The sequence below is a fragment of the Dipodomys merriami genome, unplaced genomic scaffold (genome assembly GCF_024711535.1).
Source record: "Dipodomys merriami isolate MVZ:Mamm:240054 unplaced genomic scaffold, mDipMer1.0.p SCAF_16, whole genome shotgun sequence".
NCBI lineage: Eukaryota > Metazoa > Chordata > Mammalia > Rodentia > Heteromyidae > Dipodomys > Dipodomys merriami.
Genome location: NW_027202937.1, coordinates 12162495 through 12169210, shown reverse-complemented (window position 1 = coordinate 12169210; position 6716 = coordinate 12162495). Strand labels below are relative to the sequence as shown.

The 6716-nt window shown below is 48.0% G+C and overlaps 1 pseudogene; it reads left to right on the top strand.

Annotated features, from left to right (window-relative positions):
• The first annotated feature begins 5418 nt into the window (after positions 1-5418).
• Positions 5419-5773, top strand: LOC138827780 (V-type proton ATPase subunit G 1 pseudogene; annotated as a pseudogene).
• Positions 5774-6716: the final 943 nt, after the last annotated feature.

The following is a 6716-nucleotide window of genomic DNA, read 5'->3' as shown; positions in this document are numbered from 1 at the left end:
TGCTAGGCTCTGGGTACAAATCCCCAGCCCCAGAAAAATAAAAGTAGAAGAAAATCCCTCTGGAAGTATATGTTATGACCCCGTCACTCTATAAGGTTTGGCTCACCTAGTGCAGTCATTTACACTCAGACCTGATCTGAAGGAGATTCCCTGTGCCCTGGAGAAATGCTTCCCAGTCCTTAAACAATGAGACAAGAAGAAAGGGCACAACTTGAGTGCAGCAGCGGAGACAGAGGAATCTAGTGATCAGTTCTGTGCTTAAAAATGTAGATAGAACTACCAGGTGTGGATAGGAGCTCAGTCCATTCTGGACTGTCATGTATTCAGTCCTCACCTGGGTTGTCTTCCCTGCTCCTCAGTTGTGTTGTTTGCCTAGAACCTTCTCCATGAGCACCTATGATCAGAGCAGCTTTTCCTTTGTCTAGGACACAGCACAGACTGTGCAGGTGAGACTAGGCTCAGGGCTGATGTTGGGTCTTTGTCAGTCCCACAAAAGATGGACGGGGTCTGAGGAAAGGTAAGTGCTGTGCTAGCCCTTTCCTCCCTCAGCCTGGGAGACAATCAGACACAGCAGGGAGCCAAATCCAGCAGGTAGAAAACTGGTTTTTTAACAGAGAGCAGCCCCTTTTAAAGACAAAAAGGGTGGGTGGCATGGTAAGGGAGGAAGAGGAACCAATCACTGTCAAGGCCACACCCTATCATTCACCTGAGCCTTCATGGGCTGGTTGGGCACTGATCGGCAGGTCAATTGGGCTCTGCCCACTCTACTCTCTCTCAGCGCCATCTTTGCTGCCCATGTGCTCCACAGGCTGAGTCCTCTACTAAGGCTCCATCAGTTCTTCTCCATACTTATGTCCCTTCTTGTCATCCTGCATGAGCTGGTGCCAGAATGTGTAAGCTACAACAAGAACAAAAAACCAAAAACATAAAACCCCAGCAATGAAAGGATACATTATTTTTTGCAAAAGAAGGCAGAACTCTGAGAACAGCTTCAGCGCTGCCTGTGTGGACAAGTGCTTTAAGAGGCAGCAAGCAGGACTAGCCCAGCAAGGCAGGTGGATGATGATGATCTGCTTCCTAACAATCCATGCCTGACACCTGCTCATCCTCACATGGGCCCTATGCACACATGACCCTCACCCATGTTCTAGCCAGACCCCGGGATTCCACGCCCACCACCATCCCCACCAACACCAGCAGCGCCAGCTCCAGAAGCAGAAGCAGGGACCCCGCGCCCGGGAGCACAGGCAGAGTGGAGCTTTGTTGGAGCACTGTTAAGGTCTGTTGGAGCATGGTTCCTGCTAGGCCTTGGCAAGCCCCGCGCTGAAAGTTTCCTTCCTCTAAACGTGCTGGGGTGTTGGCAGAGATTTTCCTTCCCTGCTGGAGTCCGTCCCCGCCCCATGTCCAGCTGCCTGGAGTGAAGGCCGCCAGCCAGGCAGCTTGGAACCCACAAGAAGCAGCATTGGCTTGGGGTGTGGACAGCAGCTGCGGGCAGGGCGGGAGGCAGTGGGAAGGTACTGTGCATTGCAGCCACAGGAGCGGGCTTGCTCGGTGGGGAGGCGAGGGCTGGGGCCGTGGGCGCCTGGAGTCAGCGAGAACCCACTTGCCGGCCTGGAGGAGGAGGAAGGCATCAGTGGCCATAGTGAAGGTGAAGCTGACATCTGCCCCACAACAGAGCTGCAAAACTGGCAACCAGGGCTGTGCGGGAGCCGCGACGCTAGAGGGCGCCACCCGCCCTCTTAAGGCCGGGCCGCGGAGGGGCGGTGTTTCTGGAGCTGGAACTCAGGTGTCCAGCTTGCTAGGCTGGTGCTCTCCCCCTTGACACTCACGTGCAGTCCTATTCTATCTTCGTGTAATTGCTGAGAAAGAGTCTCTTCGACTTTTCTGGTCAGGCTGGTCTCAAACCTTGATACTTCGGCACTCAGCCTCCTGAGTAGTTAGCTTTATAATCATGACAATCAGCCAGGGGCTGGTGGCTCACAGCTGTCATCCTAGGCATTCAGGAGGTTCAGATCTGAGGTTTGTGAATCAAAGCTAGCCCCGAAAAGAAAGTCTATGAGACTCTGATCTCCAATAAAGTACTAGAAAAAGCTGAAGTTGACTGTGGTGTAAGTGTAGACTGCTAGCTTAGGCTTGAGCCAAAGAAGAACAGGGACAGTGCCAAGGCCCTCAGTTCAAGTCCAAGGAAGGAGAAAATATATAGTAATGTAAATGAAATAGTACAATTTACACTATATTAATACATTTTAAGTGAAATATAACATGATTTGCTTTCATACTAATGTGAATTAGTTAATGCTGAGGGATTAAAATGGTTGTTTTATGTCAAATATATCTTACTGAGATTACTAAGTAAGTAAGGTTGGCTCCTTAATGGTGAGCAGACTCCACCCTCCTTCAAGCAAAGTCTCCACCCAGTACCTGTGTTACCTAGACAACTGGCACACCTGGAAGAGATCATATCTGCATGTGCTGAGGTTACCTCTGAATTTGATGTGGCCACACCTTTCTCCTCCCATACACTAGTTAAGGTCTAGCCAAGGTTCCAATGCTCTCTCTCAGCTCTTTCCCAGCTCTCTTAGCTCTCTTTCCCAACTCTCTCTCTTTCCCACCTCTTTCCCACCTCTTTCCCACCTCTTTTCCCTGCGCTGTCTTTCTCAGGTCTCTCCCAGGACTTTCCCAGCTGCATGGAGTGCCAACCTGGCCGGGTCCCAGCCGGTCTACTGAATAAACTTACCCCTTACCTGAATACCACCTGCATGGTGCTGTTATTACTGGGCTACCTCTTTTTTTGGGGGGGGCGGTCCGGTCGTGGGGCCTGAACTCTGGGCCTGGGCGCTGTCCCTCAGCTCTTCAGCTCAAGGATTGTGCTCTACAACTGGAGCCACAGTGCCACCTCTGGCTTTTTTCTTTTTGCTTATGTGGTGCTGAGAAATCAAACCCAGGGCCTCATGTATACAAGGCAAGTGCTCTACCATTGAACCACCTTCCCAGCCCCTTGGCTACCTCTTTTTAAAAACCTAAAAAGTAAACTATGCACGGGCTAGGCACTGCCGACTCACCCTTTTAATCCTAGCTTCTGAGGAGTCTGAGATCTGTGGATCATAGTTCAAAGTCACCCTGGGCAATAAAATCTGAGACATTTCATGTTCAAGTAACCAGTAAAAGGCTATGCTTGACTTGTGGCTCTAGTGGTAGAGTGCCAGCTAGGCAAGCAAGGTCAGTTTGTTAAGAAGCCCTAGGTTCCAGACAGATGAAGAGAGGAGGGAAAGAGACAGAGAAAGAGACAGTGACAGAGTGACACAAAGAGATAAGTAACAGATTTCCTGCTTACCTCCTGTGTTAGTGAAATGTGTCAGCCTTTGCTGCCTTGAGTAGACATCATGCTGTGAGATGTCAGCATGGAAGCAGGGGCAGCATTACTTAGCTGGCTCTGGGCCTGGCAGAATTTTCACCCAGACTCAGGGCAGATCCTGAAGCAGTGTAGGCCAGCAGGTGTGATGGCACATGCCTGTAATCCCAGCACTGGTGAGGTGGAGACAGGAGAAATGACTTCTAAGCTAGCCTGGGCTTCATACTGACACATTCCTGGCTGGGGGGGGTGGGAGTGTAATATAAGCAATGTGGAACAAGGAAGTGTAGGGACTGGAGCCCTGCCCTCCCAGAGGCCTGGCCTGCACCAAGCTAACCTTGAAATGTTTAGGTTAGAGTGCTTTAACTGTTTTTAGCACTGAGTTTGACTTCAGAACCTAGCAAACTACACAAGAAATATTCCTCCCAAGCTTAGCTACCCTCATTGAGCACCTTTGATATGCAAATTACCCAACCCACCTGATTCAATTGCTGAGACCCTACTTGCCTCAGGGCCAAAGAGCAGCCAACTAAAGGCTCCTTAACCCTGACAGCTACGGAGGATTCACACAGGCTGATTCCAACCGGTTCCTTTCCCTTCTCTTCCTTTTTTTTTTCTTTTTTTCTTTCTTTTTTTTTTTTTTTTTCCATTTTGATGGCTAGAGGTTGTCCTGGACTTGATCTAAGGGGCTGGACGATGTCTCTGAGCTTTTGTATTCAAGACTAGCACTCTACCATTTTGAGCCACAGCGCCACTTCCTGCCCTTCTCTTCCTAAATACCCACACATTCCAAGCAGCTCAACAGTTTTAACTCTGCCCATTCATGAACATGGGAGGTCTCTTCCATCAATTCCTTTGGTCTGTGGAAGTTTCACGGTAGAGGTCTTCATTCTTCTTGGTTAGGTTTATTGGTAGGTATTTTAGTATAAAAATAGTCTGGGGCTGTGCATGTCGCTTAGTGGTAAAGTGCTTGCCTAAGATGCATGAAGCCTTCCTTCAACACATTGCCACATACACAGAAAAAGCAAGAAGTGGCACTGTGACTGAAGTGGTAGAGTGCTAGCCTGGAGCAAAAGAAGAAGCTCAGGGACAGAGCCCAAGCCCTGAATTCAAGACTCAGGTTTGGCAAAAAAAAAAAAAAAAAAAAAAAAGTTGGAGGCTAGTGGCTCATTCCTGTAATCCTAGGGACTCAGGAGGCAAGGTCTGAGGATCATGGTTCAAGGCCAGTCTGGGCTGGAAAGTCCCTGAGACTCTTTTCTCCAATTAACCAACCACCAAAGAACCAGAAATGAAACTGTGTCTTAAGTGTTAGAGTGCTTGCCTTGAGTTGAAGAGCTCAGAGACAGTGCTCAGGCCCACAGTTCAAGCACCACAACGAAACAAGAAAGAAAAAAAAAAAAAAAAAGACCAGTTGTGCCTATTCTACACCAAGGCCACAATCTCTGTATTCCTGAAGATGGGGCAGGATGGCTGAGATGGGCTGAGCTGCTGTTGTCTTCACATCCACAACTTGTGTTTCATCAGCAATCATCTCTCTCAAGACTGCAGGAAACGTTAGGACAGACACTGTGCCTTCAGGAGCAAAGTCATTGTTTTTGATAAGCATCAGTGTTCACTGAGCTACAAAAAAATAAAAGGAAATCCTCCATTACAAACTGACAAAGGTTAAACGTTGCCATAGTGCATGAACCAAGGAATGGAGAAAGAGATCTGGGCTTAGTACAATGTCCTCATTTCCACTCATCTACAGCTACTTTCATGACTGCATACAGAAATTGAATTAGCTAAGATGCACTATAATATTTTGGGGGGGAGGGGGTCCGGGCTTGGGGCCAGAACTCTGGGCCTGGGCACTGTCCCTCAGCTCTTCAACTCAAGGCTAGTGCTCTACCACTTGAGCCACAGCGCCACTTTCTGGCTTTTCTTCTTTTTGCTTATGTGGTGCTGAGGAATGGAACCCAGGGCCTCATGTGTGCAAGGCAAGCGCTTTACCACTGAGCCACCTTCCCAGCCCTGCACCATAATATTTAGTAGGGCCTTTGCTCTGCCTCTGCGTCCCCTCCACCATGGCTAGTGAATCACAGGGGATTTTGCAGCTGCTGCAGGCTGAGATGCATGCCATGGAGAAGGTGTCCAAGGCCCACAAACTAAAGAACCAAAGGGTGAGGCAGGCCAGAGGGAAGCCCAGGCTGAAATGGCACAGCACGGCCTGCAGAGGGAGATAGAGTTCAAGGCCAAGGAAGCTGGGCACTGGGATCCCATGGCAGCTGCAGCAGTCAGGAGGAGAAGGAGACCAAGGAGAAGATGAGCATCCTCTAGAATGACTTCCAGCAGAACAGGGAGCAAGTTCTAGAAAACCTCCTGGCCTTTGTGTGTGACATCCAATCAGAAATCCACAAGCACTGTCACATGCATGGATAGGACAGGAGAAGCTCCTTTCTGTGGGTGGTGTGTAGACGCCCTCCGCTCTGTTCTGGGAGACATTCCATCATTTCTGGATGCTGTAGCAGGTCCCTGCACTGTTTGCAGAGTAGCCAGTCTAGGTTCTTTGTATAAATTTGATATTTATCCTAAGGGTCATCTTTTTGCCTCTTATTTCTCAGGGATTCAATGAGTATATGTTGTCTGTTTTCCTAGGTCTTTCAGTTCAAGCAATGGGTGTCACTTTTTCTTTCTTAGATCTTAATAGGATCAAACCAAAAAGTATAATGCTATGAAGAAAGAAGGGATCAAGGAATGTTTTCCCTCACACCTTCTTAATTGTCAGGGGCTTTATCTATGCAAAAGTAGTAAGTGGTGATTTGTAACTGGTACAAAGCAGCAGCCAGCCTTAAACAGTCTATTCTGGGTAAGTGTTAGAGCAATGAGTCCTAATGTATTGTTTGGGCTGCTGTTAGTTTACCTTAATCAAAATGACTAGATGGTAGGACTTAAGAACTTATTACATATTACTGAATCATTTCAGTAAAACCTATGTCATGTGTTTTAAAAAAAAAAAAAAAAACATTTAGTAGGGCTGAGGATGTGGCTTAGTGGTAGAGTGCTTGCCTAGCTAGCATGCATGAAGCCCTGGATTTGTTTCCTTAGTACCACATAAACAGAAAAAGCTAGACATGGTGCTGTGGCTCAAGTGGTAGAGTGCTACTCTTAAGTAAAAGACACTCATGGAAAGTGCTTAGGCCCTGAGTTCCAGCCCCCAGGACTGGCTACACACACACACACATACACACACACACACACACACACACACACATTTTGTAAACTGGAGGACAATTGTCCTCAAAAAATATATATCACAAAAAAAATATTGAAACCAAGCCCCAGTGGCTCATGTCATTAATCCTAGCTACTCAGGATGTTGAAA